Genomic DNA, 19,510 nt, shown 5'->3' with positions numbered 1-19,510 from the left:
TATAATACGCAATGGGCTGTAATTTGTTCCCGTGTTTCTGGGCCAGCACTGATTGCGCGAAGCCTCTCGCCTCATCTGCATATAAATAAAAATGTTTCTCATAGTCCGGCAGGCCCATTGCAGGAGCACAGGACAGAGCTTGTTTAAGCGTCACAAAAGCGGTGTCGGCTTCTTGCGTCCAATTAAGCGGATTGGGTGCACTTGCAGAACCGATCTCCAGCAGGGGGCGAACGAGCAACGCATAATCAGGTATCCACTGTCGACAGTAACCGGTCGTCCCGAGAAACGATCTCATCTGTTTCGCAGTAGTTGGCTTTGGCAGTTTCAATATTGCGGATGTACGTTCTGGAGAGATACGTCTGGTATCTTCCCTCAAGATGTGTCCCAGATATTTTACCTCCTGCTGGCAAAACTGCAATATGGCCTTTGAGGCTTTGTGTCCTTTCTCCGCGAGTGCTGTTAGCAGAGTTAGAGTATCATGTTCGCACACTTCCTTCGACGTTGAGCAGATCAGCAAATCATTTACATATTGGACCAACATGGATTTGTTCGGGAAAACGATGTCATCTTGGTCGTTTTTCAATGCTCGAGAGAACAGGGGAGGGCTTTCAGTGTACCCTTGCGGGAGCACCGTCCATGTGTATTGCCTACCTCGATACGTGAACGCAAAAAGAAATTGTGACTCGGGGAATATCGGTACGCTGAAGAAAGCTGAACAAAGATCGACCACGGTATAGTAGGTAGAGATGCTCGACAAGATCGGAGTCGAGATGAGGACGACTGGGTAGGCGGGAATCATGCAGTCGTTTACCGCCATCAGGTCCTGCACAAACCGCCACGTCAACTTTCCTGGTTTGCGCACCGGTAGGATCGGTGTATTACAATGGCTGACTGTGGGAATAAACGTTCCTTGCTTTAACAGCGCTTCCACCACAGGAGCTATCCCTGCTTCCGCTTCTGGACGCAATGGGTATTGCGGTTTGCAAGGCAGCCTCTTTAATGTATCTTTATTGATCTTTACCGGCTGTATGCTCCTAATTCGGCCCACCTCATTAGCGTGCTTTGTCCACAACCGACCCGGGAACCGATCCAGCATTTCAGGTGATCTCTCAAGTCCCGGGGCCTCTGATATGCCGACCATCTCAAACGTCGCTTTTACCGTCTCTTCGTGGCCTGACCCGCAATATCCGTGTCCCTCTATCTCCCAGAGCTCTTTGTCCTGCTCACGTCTCGTCATGGTCGCTCCTGGTGCCATCTTCATGTAGGTTATGATGGGTCCTATGTCCTTTGCCCGGCAGTCTCGCGCCACCGCTAAGGTAACATGCAGTGCAACACTGGAAGGTTGATTCCACAGTTTTAATTGCTCGTGCGTCAGACGCACCTCCAGGCCAATTCCCTGCTTTCCGATCCACACTGTCCCCAATGCTATGTCGTAACTTTGGTGTAATTTCGGAGCTACCTCCCTCGCATAGTCATTATCCCTTTCGTTAGTGTAGCAGTCTGCGGTGCAGTGTAACTGACTCTTCCCCATGTTCCAGTCCATGTGATGTTAACGTACCCAATCGCACACCTCCGGCAGCGTTATCTGCAAGTCGCACACACACGCCTGTAAACGGTTAGATGTTTCACCTTCGGTCAAGATCCACCGGAATACCAGATTCTCTGAATTCTCCTGCAACAAGGTTAGAACAGTCACATGCGATTCATGGGGCATATCTAAATATATTCCCTTTGGTGTACACTTCACTGTACAAGTCAGTTTACACAATAGATCTCTTCCTAATAGATTAGTCTGCGTATCAGTAGTCATCAGAAATGCATGTTCGGCAGATAAAGGCCCAACCTCGACCCGTAGTTGTTCAGACAGTGGGATCGCCATGGCAACGCCCGATACTCTGACAACGTTTACTTGCTCCACGACAGGTGCTTTTGGAAGGTCACTCTGTCTTATAGCTGATTTCGTCGCTCCAGGAACTACAAGGAAAGGAATTTGCCGTCCTTCGATGCTCAAAGTCAGTTTCGGTTCAGCACGTGGTTTCGAGGTCAACAATGGTAATTCTGATGACGTTTCTCCCTGATATAGTCATTGGCTTTGCATAAATAGATCGGATGGAGATGGGAACGAGGCGGCTGGTCCAGCTGGCATCTCCCATCTGTCCTGGAAATGAGGCTTCATGTCCCGACTCCGTGGTTGAGGTGGCCGTGTCTCCCCGGCCGGTCTGTTCGAGCCATAATTCGGTTCAGGTGGGTTGCTCGGGCACTCTCTCGCCCAGTGGCCCGTCTGTCTGCACGCTCGAAAGACTTCCCTGCGCATGTCTCGGCGTCCACAGCCACGTCCGCGGCTCGCACCATTGTAATTCACATGTCTCGGTGTCGCACCCGCTCGCGGTCAGTTTATTTGCGCTTGCATCAGCTTTGCTGTGGTTTCGGCACGACGTTGCTCGATTCGAGAATTGCAATGATTTATATATCGCAAAAGGTCCTTTGTTTCCTTCGTTTCCCATCCAATACAAATCTGTTTGAATCCACGGCGTTCAGAATTAACTACGCACTTATCAAGATACGATCCCTCAAGGGTCGTTCAAATAAAGCTGGGGTTGTGGATGAAATTACCAGAGAGGTAACGAGGTGATGATCGTTTTGCCTACATATTCCCGTGATGGGTTTGAGCCCCAGGTGGACATCGATACCTGGTGTGTTTATTTACTCCAAAATGGACTTCAGATATTATGAACAACTCAAAGGAGCAGCTTGGTTTCCTATATATTTGCAATGGACGCCGAATGTAAAAGTAAGCTGTGCCAAATTCATTGTCCTCATAATTATGGTGTTAATTCACATACAATTATTGTAGTTATGGTCGATAGATACTTGGAAAGATTCAAACTGCATTAATTGTCTTGTGAATGAGGTTAACAGACATCCGGGCTCACCACTGCAACATCTGTTCATTTCATATGAGAGGGATGCAAGTTTTTTGACAATGTTGGAATGGATGTAAATCTCTTGAGAAATGAGGTTCCTCGTGGGATGGTTTCGTGACAGTAACCAATAAGAGACGAAGCGATGTGCGCACGTCGGGGTGAAACAGCAGCTCGTGGCGGAGGGTGCAGGTACGTGCAGGTGTTGACAATGCACATTCAGGTTTCGCATCACGTCCAGGGCATACCTTCATTCGTGCCTCATGGTCGGGGCTTCGCCTGCTGGACATCGTGTCCATGAAGATAACAACCAAGAAGCCGGGCAAAAGTCCTGTTTGCAAAAAAACGTTCAGCTCATTAACATCTTGAACGAGATGTCAAACATGAGATGCCATACAAGTGTAATGTGTGTGGCAAAAATTTCCAGTGTATCTGTGTCATCTGGCAGAGTAACCGCAAGGCCTGGATTACGCAACAGATTTTTAAGGAATGGCTTGTGGATAATTATATAATGCAATGCTGGCCTTCAAACAGGATTGCCAGATAGAAAATATGGACTTCAAAATCCTCCTCTTGAATAATGCAAAGGGCGCACCACCTGGATTTCGCAACCCTTTGTCCAAACGTGTGTTGAGATCTTACCACGAACACATGTTTGATTCAGTCGATGGACCAGGGAATTATCAACCCGGTCAAGGCATGTTATCTCATGAGGACAATGTCAAATCTTGTCCAGAAGATGGCAGGTGGACAGCCCACCCTGAAGGAATTCTAGAGGAGCTTCAACATTGTGATTGCAGTGGACACCATTGGGAGTTCTTGGGAGGAACTCACAGCACGGTGCATGAACACAATGGGAGAAAGGTGATTCACTGTTGGTATCTCCAGCAGTGAGGCTGTGTCCTTGGGTCCCTCACTTTCTCACTGTAGTGCAGCAGCATAGCAAACCTGTTGTGCATTTTGTGATACAAGCACCAAATTTGGCACAAATGTACATTAATATGTTGCGAACATTTTCAGATATTGGGCCACTTGAAATTCTCTCTTTGTGTCCGCCATATTGGATTTCAAAATGGCCGCCACTTGAAATCTACGTTTGCGATTATCTCTGGACGTAATGCAGCTATTGACTTGATTCTGGTATCTAAATGTATGTTTTTGGGGACAAGGAATCCAATGGTACCATTTTCAACTTAATATTATCTATCACAGTCTGTTATATAATTTATTTGGAAATTATCTAGGCAAATATTGGATTCAACAGAATACTTTGAAAAGAATGTCTTAGTTCTGTAAATGTCTTAGGTATAATACTAACATGCTGCATGGTCTAGTATTTGAGGCTTGGTGTACTGGTATCTGAGGCTAGGTATATACCGGTACTGAAGATACGTGTACATAAACAGTGTCATGTTAACAAGTTCAGCATTGCCACAAGTACATGTATGTTGTTGACTCATCGTCATGTGCAGTCCCCTTCACACACACAGAGGGCTGTGCACTGAAGGGCAGCCTTTTTGCACTTGCAGCGCCTCACACACCCTTTCTTGCACTTGCAAGAAACCAGCTCAATGCAGCTGTGAGCTGCCTCAGTTAGCCTGGTCCAGTAAGGTGTGTACTGTCCTTCTCCAGTCCTTGACCAACCCCAGTTGGTTGGTGGAGGGAGCTCTGGTGCTGGCAGCAGTATCTGACCCCTCACATGCTCACCTTGATATACTGCCCTCTTGACATGTTCCTCCAGAGCTGCCTTCGTTGGAGGGATGAGCTGCACATTGTTCTTCCTTGCGAAGAGTTTCCTCCTGGGCTTGTCAATGTCTGTGCATTTGCTGGTTCGATCACACAACAGGATCACGAACCTCTCGATGATGCGCATTGCATCGTCTGGTATGTCACGAGGTGCAGAGGACAGCAGCAGCAGCGCCTCAGTGAGTTCTGGCAGTACCGTCCAGACTGCCCACGCAGTCTTCATGCCATGTCTATGAAAACTAGACACAGTGTCGCATCCAGTTAGAGCGTGGAACATTGGCAGTGCACGAGCCTTCTCTCGTCCCAATCCAGCTGCTATTTTGTGTGCTGCTAGGTATCGGAAACTCTGGCCTGTTCCGAATGCCAGCCACAGTTTGTCTTCTGGTTGTAACTCCTGTGCCAAGGACACTGCCAGCACCACAACATCGGTGTCTACAGTCCGGATGAGTATTGCATGGTGTCCATGCTGGACTGCGTGAGATGCATGCAGCAACATCCGACTGTCAGCTTCTTCATGGTTACATGGGGCGAGTGGGGTCAGATAGGGCAGTCGTGGCTTGCTGAACACTGCCTCTCCATCAGTAATGACGAGTTGCTTGTCCTCCTGGTCAAACCATTCCATGAGAGCTGCTGAGAGGAACCTGAACAGCTCGGTCTTGTTGCTCTCCACTCGTAGGAAGTTCTGCCAGTTTCTTGGTATGGCTGCGGCAGCCACCACACGTCTCCGCACACCTTGTCCCCGCTTTGCACGTGTACTACCTTTCAGTGAATCAGCAAGGTAAGTATCCCAGACCAGATCCAGGCGTGACACTGTTTGCAGCTTCGTGGACATATATGGGATGAAGATCTGTTGTGCATACTCTTCAAAGGTCTTTGATGCAAAAGATGGCTTAAAGGGTCTAGGAAAAGGGGATTATGCATGTTTGGTATTTATTGACAATATGAATGTAATGTTACAGAAAATATGCAAATGAAAAACACAAATGAATGGGTCACTTTGTTTCCTCATGGGATATGAATTTATATTTTCGACTGCCAGTATATATGAGCTTGTCTGAGTTGTAACTGGTGATTTAGTATAGTTTTTTATTTATTTATATTTACAGAACTAAGACATTCTTGTCAAAGTTTTGTGTTGAATCCAATATTTGCCTCGATAATTTCCAAATAAAATTATATAACAGACTGTGATAGATAATATTAAGTTGAAAATGGTACCATTGGATTCCTTGCCCCCAAAAACATACATTTAGATTCCAGAATCAAGTCAATAGGTGCATTACGTCCAGAGATAATAGCAAATGTAGATTTCAAGTGGCGGCCATTTTGAAATCCAATATGGCGGACATAAAGAGAGAATTTAAGTGGCCCAAGATCTGAAAATGTTCGCAACATATTAATGTACATTTGTGCCAAATTTGGTGCTTGTATCACAAAATGCACAATTCTTTTGAATATTTGGGCTAAGCCGCCCCACGACTGCAGGCAGGTCGGTGGTCTTTCTGTCTACTACCGTCTCCTCTCCGGTCTCGCCCACCTGCTCTGTCTGTGATATGCCCCCACCCCCCCGCCCCCCATATTTACGCAAGGCACTCAAGGTCCAGCAGAAACCCCCTTCTGGTAAAACTACCAAAATCACGAATCACTGCTGACCTTCACTCTCTCATTCCTCTTTTTTCCCGCCTTTGGGACAAACTCCCACACTCTCTTCAATTCCACTCTTCCCTCCAGGTCTTCAAAACAACAAAGGAGATCGACCATGTGCTCATAAATGGTCGCTGGAGGATGATTCAGAACTGCAAGGTCTGCCAGAGTGCCAGTTTCTCAATATGGACCACAGGTTTGTGGCATCTCTGAAGTTGCACCTGAAATCGAAGGAAATGGTACCATCCCAGCCAAGGCTGGATGTTTATAAGCTCAGTGATATGAGGGTAGCTGAGGAATTTGCAACAGGCTGAGTCAGAATTTGGGGGTTTGGGTGTTGTGCGGAATCCTGAGGAGCTGTGGAGTGCTTTCAAGACTACCATCCTTGATGGTGCCGGCGGATGTCCTGGAACCCACCATCAGGCGAAGAGGAACTTTGCCTCAAATGGGACACTGGATATCACAGTAGGAGGGCCAGGCTTAATGCAGAACTGAGCTGTTCAGGGAACTGTGAAGTAAAACTGCACATACAAACTTCTGTTTCCATGATGCAGGGGACGATGCCTCATGGAAAGGGGGTTTGTACTATTGACAGTAATTTTGAGGTTATTTAATTATCTCTTAACCTGGAACAAAGAACCTTCTCGTTTCTATTCAACTTTCGACTGATGGTTCTTTGTTTCACTCCGAGTTTTTATCTTCTCACAGGTCAGGGCATTGTAACCTGAGCACCAAGTCTGGGCCTATCCTGTGGGACCTGAAGAACATCATCAACTTGGAGGAACTGCAGTGAGTCGGTAACTGTTATTGAGATATTTTCAATATCTCCAGTTAGTATAAACTTGGCATGTTTGCACGATTTGTGGTCAAGATCCTGACCTTATGTGAAGAAAGTTCTCAGCGAGGAAGCTTTTGGAAACGTTTACCTGGCTCACCACCTGTCCTCTGGATCTGACAAACAACGCAGATATTTATTGTTTGATAATGCCATAAATGTGATGTATTTTTTGATAATGATATAAATATGATGTATTTATTGATAATGATAGAAATATGATGTATTTTTTTGATGATATAAATATGATGTATTTTTTGATGTTGAGATGAATATGATAGTTCAGTAAATGTATTCGAATGCACAGAAAACTTGCGCGGATTCTCCTTTCCCTGGATGTTGTCATGGAAGATGTTTTGAGAACTGTTGTTATTAGTGTTGGGCGCACCAATAAATTGATCCATGTCCTGACAAAGAGTCGGCATCACGTGCTTATTCAAGGAAACTTCTGTGTCCACCAACGGGGAACATTTGGAACAAGAATCATTTTCCATTTAATTATCCAAGATCGTCTTTGCCCATGACCCCTCTCCTCTGTTCTCCGTTTCCTTTTGTTTCCACACAATAGTCATGGCATTGACCAACATGGCTCGGGGACAATCATGCCCGCTCAGACAGAACAACATCATCAGACAGAACAACATCAGTCCGAGCGGCGCTGAGGGAAGGACGGGCTCTTAAAGAGAGCATCAACTCGAAGAGAGCAAAGACCCGTTCGTTCCTCTGAGGCGTTGCCGGCTGGGACCGAATCACCAGGCAGCCCGACGAGGCCTGAGCCGAACCGCGGTCACGCCAGCTGCCGTGAGGACGGGACGTCGCGGGTCGCGCCAGTGAGGCACCACGAAGGTGAAGGTTACCAGCCCGGCCTCTTGGAGCTTCTGCGGTCATCACAGCTCCGTGCTCATAAAGACCCAAGAGGTCCAGTCTACCCTTCGTCTTTCCTGGGGTTTTTCCTTGTTTCTTTGCATGAACGTTTGTGGCGCCATGTCCGAAGGAAGAACTGATGTTAAGTGCAAGTGACTGTGCATAATAAACATCTGGTTATAGTATTTGTCTTGCTCGTGTCTTGTCCCTACCCCCATTCATTGCATGCTTGTCTATCCCTGCATTGCTGCTTTGACCGTATATGTGTGCAAATAAATGTGCTTGTGTGAATGTTAACCCGTTCGTCGCGTCCTTTTCCTTCGAATTGAACTGCCGTATTGCATTCGAAATAATTGCTGGCTTTTTAAGAGCCGATAATAGAATCGGATCCAACGGGGCTTTCGCGATAATACCCCGCTCGGTTATCCCAAAACGAAGCGAGCTGCTTAAGCGGCTCGTTTCCAAGCGGGCCCCGTTGAGGTACAGTCTCTCTGTAGTCTGCCCGCGCGATTAATTAGGCGTATCGACAACTCGGCGATTGACCCTGTTGCACGGGTAGAGTGTTGACTAGGCTGTGGTGTGCTTAAAACACACCCGTAGCGGGATTTCGTCGTTTGATCCGGAAAGCTGCGACTCGATTGTCCCTTTCGGTGGGTGAGAGCAGCCGCCATTGGCTCGAAGCGGTCATCCGCAAGCCGGCGGGCGAGAATCTACAACAATATTTTTTTTGCACGTACGGGCACGCACGTACGGGCACGCGAGAGCGAAGGAACGGCCTGTGTGGTTGTTGTTTCTGGCACGTGGTTTGAAAGTTTTTTCTTTTTTTTTCTGGCAATCTCTGTGTGTGTGTCTGTCTGTCTGTCTGTGTGTCTGCAACCACCGTTTCTCGACAACCCCTGGTCCGATCTAATTGAAATTTGCCAGGAATATTGCTGGGGATCTGTGGATGTGCCTTTTCAAGGTTTGATATTAATCGGACAAGTGGTTCCCAAGTTAGGGTCATTTATTTACCAAACCAATGACAGGATACGGTGTTATGACGTCACAAGTTTTTTTTTTTAAGTTTTGAAATTTTTTTTTTGCACGTACGGCCACGCACGTACGGACACGCGAGAGCGAATGAACGGCCTGTGTGGTTGTTGTTTCTGGCACGCGGTTTGAAAGTTTTTTATTTGCGTGCACGGCAAATGGGACACCCGGCTTTACGTCCCTTGGACACTTAGTGTCCGTCAGAAAGCTACGACGACAGAGCGTTGTGGGTACCACAGAGTACTTTGACGTATTTTCCTCATCTGTTCGTCCACCACGCGGTGACGTCATTACGCTTTATTACGTGGAGGGTGTAGCCAGGCCACTGCGGATGTGTACGTCGTCGCGGCTTCCTCAACTCAACACGTCCCGTGGTGATTTATTTCTTTGAAGGTTTTTCTTTGTTCACGATTTCTCTTTATTTCAGGACTTGTGCTGCTTGTCTGACATGCGAGTCTGTGACGTAGGCATAACTGGTAACTGTGACGTCACCTCGTGTGGAATTCTGTGAAACACTCGGTTCGTGGACCTCCGGTGGTGTTATCCGTGGTTCCTGGAGTTACCGAGTTACCAACTCAATTCGGACTTTATTGGCTTCTGTTTATGACGGAAACAAAACGAAGGTACCTCACACGGTTTCATTTTCACAACATCGAATGAACTTCATCATTTCATGTCGAGTTTAACCTGATTTATCCACCGTGCCTGTGAAACACCGCGATCGCAGTTTATAGCCGGCTCGGGATTCGAACCGTTCCGTTGATACAGACAAAGGAAAGACAAACAAATGGACAGATGATCAGATGTTCCCGCCATTTCTGAAGATGACATTTTCAGGCTTCATTTCTTCATGATGAACAGATTGATTTGAAGATTAATCAAAGAATCCCTTTTGTGAAGATTTTACAACACACAAGGGTGTCAATAACCCACCTTGAGGTGTGCACGCTCACCTCGACCCTGTCTCACCTGGGTTTGAATCCTGACCCAGCTATAAACTGCCATCCTGGTGTTTCGCACGTATGGCGAGGTATCATTGCGTGCACCGTCCATCGGGTAGATGTTAAGCCCGAAGACCCCTCAAGGAATCATCTCATCTCATCATGCAAATGCAATTGTTTATGGAGAGTCACTGGGTTATAATCCTATAATAATGTAATTGTTCAGGAAGAGGGACTTGGTTCTAATCTCATAATGCAAACATTGTTTATGGAGAGGAAATTTGTTTTAATCCCATGACAATACAATTGTTTATGAAAAGGGACTTGATTATAATCCCAAAATTAAATAATTGTTTTTGGAGAGGGACTCGGGTATAATCCCATCTACACAAATGTGTGTCAGTGTGTGTGTGTGTGTGTGTGTGTGTGTGTGTGTGTGTGTGTGTGTGTCAGTGTGTGTGTCAGTGTGTGTGTGTGTGTGTGTGTGTGTGTGTGTGTGTGTGTGTCTACCTCATAACTCCAAAACCATGAAATCTAGTGGCCTCACACTTTGCATGCATACCAAGGGAACTCCTCGGGAGTGCATGAATGAAAATTGGGTGTTTGGGTTCATTTAAACACTCCATTTGAAGATAACGAACGGCCCTATTTTCTTATCCTTCAGCAAGGCATCATCCTTGGTCAGCCCTCTGTCTGCTTGCTGAGGTCTTAATTCGCCATTTCGTTCGACTGTGCACATCCAAAGATCGAGGTCTCCGAAGTGGGAAAATTCTGGCGTTCCGGCGACTTGCAGAAACTACACGTGTTCACTATCCCAGGGCAATTATTTTAAATTTTTCTTATCGATTTGATGATTTATCGATTCGATTGTCAGGTCAGGCTAGATTAGATCTGTGACTTGTAACAAGTAACATGTAAACCTGAACTAACTTGTTTCATGGTCAGGTTGCTGGTAACTAAACCGTCTCCCCCACCAGGTTTTCTGGTGAGGAGGGTGTGTGATATGGACACCCATTAGGACGAAAAACAAAACCTGTCAAAGGGTGGAGATGCTCCTTGTGAACCAATGGCCATCTATATCTGGTGCCCCAATACGTCTGCGGACGTCCTCCTGCAGTTGGGTTACTGTTTTTTAGGAGGTCGGTATCAGGATTTGCACTCCGGCCACCGTAAAACACTTCATTCCGCAAAACCCCAAATGCAAAGAAAACTCAAAACCTACTCCATGGGACAACCTCGTGTGCAGCTTTCCTTCGCAGGGCAGCTCACTGGATGAGAGGATCGGGGCAAAGCCTTCGGGATCCCCATTCCTTGATGAGAGGAGGAAAAGCACAGGATAAACTTCTTGGCTCAGATTATGGTGGTGTGTGGCGGAGTGGTGCCAAGGTGTCGTCTCCCAGATGGCGGTCTCCATGGGTTAACCTGAGGGTAGAGTTAAAAGGTACTCGGTAGGGGATACTTCACCTGCATGTCACACGGTAATGCTAACTGTCAATGGCAATGATGTAACTTTTAACCGATGTCTCCAGCTGTTGGACAACTCATATCAGGACGAGTCTGGGATCGGGAAAGGGGTAGTGTTACGGATTTCAGAATCCGATCTGACGAATGCATACAAACATCCAAGTCCTCAGATCGTTACTTCCCAAAATGCATGTCCAGGATAGACCCATCCCCATGTCTGGTGGGATTCTAAATGTGATGCGTTGAGAAGGGTAAAGAATAGATTCCATCTCTTCTGGAAAGCTCATTTTTCTCTTTACGACACACATTCATGCACGTGAGATCGCAATTTCTTTCACCGATGCCGACGCCCTCCTTTTTCCATCGACGTTTGACACCCCGTTCAAGCATCTCTATGGACGCAAACTGGCTCTTTGTCATATCGGGCTGAACATTGAGGTGATATTGTTGTTGACGTTTTATGAGCGCTTCACGTTTTCGCTCGGTAATTCTGACAAATGGCTGCTTTCTGCCGTTCACCCAGCACCACAGGCATCGCGTTTTGGGCCAGGAGTAATCGCGGGACATGCAGATTGTCAAGGTAACGATTCGCAAATGGGGTGGGAGTCTACACCCGCCCAGACAGGCCACCCAGAAAAAAAGGCCCAGAAAAAGAGAACGAGAGCTCCGTTCTTGGCGGGTCAGTCGACGAGTCAGTGTATGAATCAGTTGACGTCAGTTCGTCGAATCCCTATCATCAGGTTGCTTCGTCGATTTCCAGTCAGACGACTTTAGCAGTCAGTCAGACGACTTTACCAGTCAGTCAGACAGCTTTTCCAGTCAGTCGGCGCCAGTGAGTTGGTGACACCTCAGTGCCTCACAGCGCCTCAGCACTTCACAGTTCCTCACAGCTGTCCGCCTGTTGTGGCTCCTGGTGGCTCCGAGCGGTGGGTGAGGCTCGGACCGTTAATGCTCGTTCTGCTCGAGACCTGCTCTTGACGTACATGATTCTTGGCGTCCCTGATTCCTGGGCGCTGGAAACGGACAAGGCACGCTCACACATTTCAGGACGTTTTTATTTGACATACGACTTCTCTTTGGCGAGCGAGATGCTTTCTTTCTCTATTTCTACTGATGGTTCTTTGTTTCACCACTTGGAGATTTTATCTCTTCACAATTCAGGGCATTGTAACCTGAGCACCAATCTTGAGGGACCTGAAGAACATCATCTACTTGGAGGAACTTCAGTGAGTCCGGAACTGTTGTCGAGATATTTTTAATATCTCGAGTTAATATAAACTTGGCATGTTTGCGCGATTTGTGGACAGGATCCTGAGCTTGAAGGAAAGAAAATTCTCAGCAGGGGAGCTTTTGGGAAAGTTTATCTTGCTGAACACCTGTCCTGTTTATCTGACAAACAACGTAGATATTTATTGTTTGATGTATTTTTTGATGTTGAGATAAATATGATGTATTTTTTGATGTTGAGATAAATGTGATGTATTTTTTGATAATGATATAAATTTGATGTATTTTTTGATGTTGAGATAAATATGATGTATTTTTTGATGTTGAGATAAATGTGATGTATTTTTTGATCATGATATAAATGTGATGTATTTTTTGATAATGATATAAATGTGATGTATTTTTTGATAATGATATACATATGATGTATTTTTTGATGTTGAGATGAATGTGATGTAATTTTTGATGTTGAGATAAATATGATGTATTTTTTGATGTTGAGATAAATATGATGTATTTTTTGATGTTGATGTTAAAGTGATGTATATTTTGATGATATAAATATGATGTATTTCTTGATGTTCATGTAAATTTTATGAAGAAGTAAATGCCTTCGAACACACAGAACATTTGTAGGAGTTCACACCCGAATGTATTTTTGATGTTGAGATAAATGTGATGTATTTTTTGATGTTCATGTAAATTTTATGAAGAAGTTAATGCTTTGGAACACAAAGAACACTTGTCGGACTTTACACCCGAATTAATTTTTTCATGTTGATATAAATATGATGTATTATTTGATGTTCATGTGAATTTTATTAAGAAGTTAATGCCTTGGAACACACAGAACACTTGTAGGACTTCACACCCGAATGTATTGTTTTGATGTTGAGATAAATATGATGTATTTTTTGATGTTTAGATAAATGTGATGTATTTTTTTTATGTTGAGATGAATGTGATGTATTTTTTGATGTTCATGTGAATTTTATGAAGAAGTTAATGCCTTGGAACACACAGAACACTTGTAGGACTTCATACCCGAATATATATTGTTTTTGATATTCATCTAAATACGGTGTGTTTTGATGTTGAAATAAATATAATGTATTTTTTAATGGTGATACAAATTTGATGAAGAAGTAAATGCCTTCGAACACACAGAATACTTGTAGGACTTCACACCCGAATTAATTTTTTTCATGTTGATATAAATATGATGTGTTATTTGATGTTCAAGTGAAATATTTGAAGAAGTTCATGCCTTGGAACACACAGAACACTTGTAGGACTTCACACCCGAATGTAATTTTTGATGTTGAGATAAATATGATGTATTTTTTGATGTTGAGATAAATGTGATGTATTTTTTGTTGTTCATGTGAATTTTATGAAGAAGTTAATGCCTTGGAACACACAGAGCACTTGTAGGACTTCATACCCAAATATATATTTTTTGATGCTCATCTAAATACGGTGTGTTTTGATGTTGAAATGAATATAATGTATTTTTCAATGATGATACAAATTTGATGAAGAAGTAAATGCCCTCGAACAAACAGAACACTTGTGGGACTTCACACCGGAATGTATTTTTTGATGTTGATACAAGGATGATGTCTCGTGGAAACGGGGTTTGTGCGATTGTCAGTCATTTTGAGGATATTTAATTATCCCTTAACCTGGAACTAAGAACCTTCTCGTTTTTGCACAACTTTCGACTGATGGTTCTTTGTTTCAGTCCTTGGAGTTTTTAATCTCTTCACCGGTCAGGGCATTGCAACCTGAGCACCAAGTATGGGCCTATCCTGTGGGACCTGAAGCACATCATTAACTTGGAGGAACTTCAGTGAGTCAGAAACTGTTATTGAGATATTTTTAATATCTCCAGTTAATATAAACTTTGCATGTTTGCACAATTTGTGGTCAAGATCCTGACCTTAATGTGAAAAAAGTTCTCAGCGAGGAAGCTTTTGGAAAAGTTTACCTGTCTCACCACCTGTCCTCTAGATCTGACAAACAACGCAGATATTTATTGTTTGATAATGACATAAATGTGATATATTTTTTGATAATGATAGAAATATGATGTATTTTTTGATGTTGAGATGAATATGATGTATATTCTGATGTTGATATAAATATGATGATTCAGTAAATGCATTCAAATGCACAGAAAACTTGTGTGCATTCTCATTTCCTTGGATGTTCTCTTGGAAGATGTTTTGAGAACTGTTGTTAAGAGTGTTGGGCACACCAATAAATTGATCCATGTCCTGACAATGAGTCGGCATCATGTGCTTATTCAAGGAAACTTTTGTGTCCACCAACGGGGAACATTTGGAACAAGAATCATTTTCCATTTGATTGTCCAAGATCGTCTTTGCCCATGCCCCCTCTTCTCTGTGCTCCGTTTCCTTTTCTTTCCCCACAATAGTCGTGGAATTGACCAACATGACTCGTGGACAATCATGCCTGCTCAGACAGAACAACAACATTTTGTTCATGTCCGACTTCTTGATGGTCTCACTCGTGGGCATGGCCGGGTCCTTCATGGAGTGAGTGTCCTTTACATGCTCATGGTAGTTGATGCGACGCAGTGGACCTCCTACCAATCCACCAATACAGATCGACAGCTTACCTGGCAAGGTAGCACTGACCGGTATCAGGTCCAATGGGAGGACGGGCCAGGACGACTCCAGGTAGGGCACAACCCGCCAATCTGTCGGGGACTCCACCAATATCCCAGCCTCGTCACAATCCACACCGGTCCTTCCCACCACATCCAATGCTGGGTGCAGGGACGCGTCGTGCCCCAAATGCAGATGTATCAACATGATATGTGTCAGCAACACGAGGTTGGTCTTCAGCCCCCCAGTCCTGTGTGGACTGTCTGACATCTCAGCCAGTGTGTCCGCTTCGCTCTGGGCCATGTCCATCCGGATGATCGACATGCGTTGCGGTCACCACATCCAGCACTGCACTCAACAGTGGGAGATCGGTCACAGATGCAGCCAGGTAGTGACCCCCTCCGAAGCACATCGCCAAGATCGCAGGCTCAGTTCCCGAGGACGGTCCACTCACTGGGTTGGTAGAGATCGGAATTGGTTGTAGCACTCTCGGTGGGGGCACCCTGGTTGCCACAGACGTGGGCAGGGCTTCCATCGCCTCAGTTCGGAGCCCCGCTCCAAAAAAAGGGCATGGAGTCTTTCCTCTGCCCAATGAGCGAAGGGCGAGCATCGCACACGCGCCCCAGCCAATGGGAAGCCAGAACGCCCAGGGAAAGAAGAATGTCTCGACGAAGCGACAAGAAGAGAGAATCGTCAAAACAGCCACAAAGACTCCGCACAGAAGGGGCGTGTTTTTCCCCGCCTACCGTGACGTTCTTCCAATCATGGCTGGCCACCACGCGACCCAAAACGCCCCGTCCAATCCGGAGGCGAGTCTCCAGAGAGCGGATTCCCCCGTCCCACCCCGCAGGGGAGGGGAGGTGAGAATCGAGTGGGGCGCGAGAAAAAAGGTTGTTGGTCGAACACCCCCCCTGTGTTCTGACCTGCTGGGTGCTCCTTGTCGTAGTCGTCGGTCTTCGTCCCTGGTCTTCTCCTCGGCGCTTGGTGCGAAGCTGACCGTGCAGCTTCGAGTCCCACCGTGGTGGTTTGTGTTGGAGCGCGTGGGCTGGTGGTCGGAGCGTCCGACTTCCCCGCCAAGAATCCTGGGCTCCACAGGGGCAGGTCGGCAAGCCGCATGACGCGGCCAGGTACACCACGGAACTCTGTCCCCCCAGCTGAACTATCCTCCTCGGCTGGAGGACCGAAGAAAGACCCGGTGGGGTCCATTTCTTTTTGGATGTGTGTGTGTGTGTGTGTGTGTGTGTGTGTGTGTGTGTGTGTGTGTGTGTGTGTGTGTGTGTGTGTGTGTATGTGTGTTTGGGCCCAGTCTTTAAGTGAAAACGGTATAAGTGCCTTGCATCAATGTACATTTGATTATATTCGGTGTAACTCTGATCTTTGTCTCCCTCTCCCCAGAATAAATAAACCCTGTGTTAAATGTACCAGCTCGTTGCCTGTCATTTCTATCATTGACCCAGCACGGTGCGGGCTTGAGAAATAGGGAGGCCGTTTGTGCCGAAAATTGTTCATTTAGTCCGGCAGGCTTTGGTAATCCCCGCTCGGTTACGCCGGATCCGAGTCGGTAACAGCGACTCGGTTCGAACAAAGTCGGCCGAGAGTGTGGCTTCCCCGGTGGTGAGACGGCGTGGGTACTTAGGTAAATTGGAATTAGACAATTAACCTTTCCCCACGCCGTCGAAATAGTGGCGTCCACGGTCCACTAAGGGACCCGTGACCTTCGGAGTTATCCGAAGGTTACGACCTTCAATTCCGGTGTTCGGTGGGAGGCGGCCCAACTGCTCCCTCTCGCGGTCGTCTTCGCCACCGAACCCGGCACCACAACAATATAAATGTAATGTATGTTTTGATATTGATATAAATGTAATGTCTGTTTCGATATTGATATTAATGTAATGTATGTTTCGATATTGATATCAATGTAATGTATGTTTCGATATTGATATAAATGTAATGTATGTTTTGATATTGATATAAATGTAATGTCTGTTTCGATATTGATATTAATGTAATGTATGTTTCGATATTGATATCAATGTAATGTATGTTTCGATATTGATATAAATGTAATGTATGTTTTGATATTGATATAAATGTAATGTCTGTTTCGATATTGATATTAATGTAATGTATGTTTTGATATTGATATAAATGTAATGTATGTTTTGTTGTTGATATAAGTGTGATGTGTTTTGATGTTGATATTAACGTGATGCATGTTTTGATGTTGATCTAAATTTGATGTTTTTTTGATGTTGATATAAATATTATGTATTTTTTGAAATTGATATTGTTACGGTTTTGGGGGTACATGAAATGATTTAATCGTGCAGATAGGATTGGATAGTGTAGCATGGTCCATGGACGAGTACAAGCAACTTGATGTACATAAGTTAGGGAATCTGTGAGCTTGTGTTGTGTTTCACCACAGGAGGGGTGGTGCGATGTTAATTTGCTTTGGGAGTAAAAATAAGCCCGCCTTTTCATGATTGCAATCTGTGATTTTCCCTTTGTTTTTTTTATATTACAAGCCAGGCCGTAAGCTGGGGAACGAGTCACTGAAACAACAACGAACAGGAGGAGCCCCGCCTTCCCAGGTTTGGGGGCGAGCAGGTCACGCCCCGGGTGCGGAGGAAAGAAATGGTGATAAAAGAGGACGATCGAAGGCGCAGTGAACCTAGCGATGGGGCTTCAGACGTCAGGGAGAAGAATGAGGAGGTTCCAAGGAGATTGCACGTTTGGAGTGATCGCAGAGCAGATCGAGGAGGTTCCGGCCAGATTGCACGTGTGGAGTGTGGAGGGCTCCCATCTGGTTTGGCGGGACACACACGCGAGGTCGGTGTGAGGACCGCACGAGGCAGGTGGCACCCGTGAAGAAAGAGGAAAGCTGGCACGTTCTTGAGCCTGTGTGGAAAGCTGTGTCTCGAAGCTCCACGGTGCACGCGTGTGCTCCGCGAAAGTGACGACACCATTTTGCTTGCGAGTACACGTGCCGGAGTAAGCACCCTCAACCCGCGTTCGATGAGGACCAGCCCTGGGCCAGGCAGAGTAACAGTGTAATTAAGAAGGGGGTTTAATTTTCATTTTGTCACCCTTTGTCTGTGTTTGTGTCCGTGCGCAAGGCCTCGACCATGGAAGAGATTTATTTATTATTCGTATTATTATTACCTGTGAAATTATTGTCTTGTAAATATTTGTGTGTTCATTAAATGTGATTATTTTAAGGAAACCGTATTTTGTGTATTCGTAGTGGGGTTCGAGGATTAAGCCCCCTTGTGTTGTCCTTGTGCAGTGCTCCTGTGCCGTTATCCTTCCAACCGCCATTCCGAGTACTCCTTCACCCTCCGCTATTGCCAACCGCCATACCCTTCGAGCAGGTGTTGAAATCTGTGTTGATCAGCGTGTCCGCCTCCTCATAATAAAGACCGCTCGACCATCCCGGGAGGTTGGTCGGTGTTAACCGCCTGGCGACCACAAATTTGGGTCGGCGGGTTAACTTGGGCTGGCCACCCCTTTGACAATATAAATATGGTGTGTTTGATGTTGATGTGAAAGTGATGTACTCGTATATTTTGATGTTGATATGAATAGTGTTTTTTGATGTTCATGTAAATTTTATGAAGAAGTAAATGCCTTCGAACACACAGAACACTTGTCGGACTTCACACCCGAATGTATTTTTTCATGTTGATATAAATGTGATGTATTTTTTGATGTTCATGTTAAAGTGATGTACTCGTATATTTTTATGTTGATGTGAATATTGTGTTTTTTGATGCTCATGTAAATTTTATGAAGAAGTAAATGCCTTCGAACAGACAGAACACTTGGAGGACTTGACACCCGTATGTATTTTTTCATGTTGATGTTAAAGTGATGTACTCGGATATATTGATGTTGACATAAATATTATGTTTTTTGATGCTCATGTAAATTTTATGAAGAAGTAAATGCCTTCGAACACACAGAACACTTGTCGGACTTTACATCAGAATGTATTTTTTCATGTTGATATAAATATGATGTATATTTTGATGTTGATGTTAAGTGATGCACTCGTATATTTTGATGTTGATATGAATATTATGTTTTTTGATGCTTCTGTAAATTTTATGAAGAACTAAATGCCTTCGAACACACAGAACACTTGAAGGACTTCACACCCGAATGTATTTTTTCATGTTGATATAAATATGATGTATTTTTTGA

At 45.1% G+C, this 19,510-nt stretch overlaps 1 protein-coding gene across 2 annotated transcripts in view; it reads right to left on the bottom strand.

The window, feature by feature from the left end:
• LOC147008370 (uncharacterized) overlaps positions 1 to 19,510 on the bottom strand; it is a 70,890-nt gene that overhangs the window by 20,977 nt on the left and 30,403 nt on the right. The window lies entirely within an intron of this gene.

Source organism: Eptatretus burgeri, chromosome 19 (assembly GCF_056783735.1).
Source record: "Eptatretus burgeri isolate ZD-2024b chromosome 19, Ebu_testis_v1, whole genome shotgun sequence".
Classification (NCBI taxonomy): domain Eukaryota; kingdom Metazoa; phylum Chordata; class Myxini; order Myxiniformes; family Myxinidae; genus Eptatretus; species Eptatretus burgeri.
The sequence above is the reverse complement of the archived record's forward strand: the minus strand, read 5'-3'. Positions and strand labels throughout refer to the sequence as shown.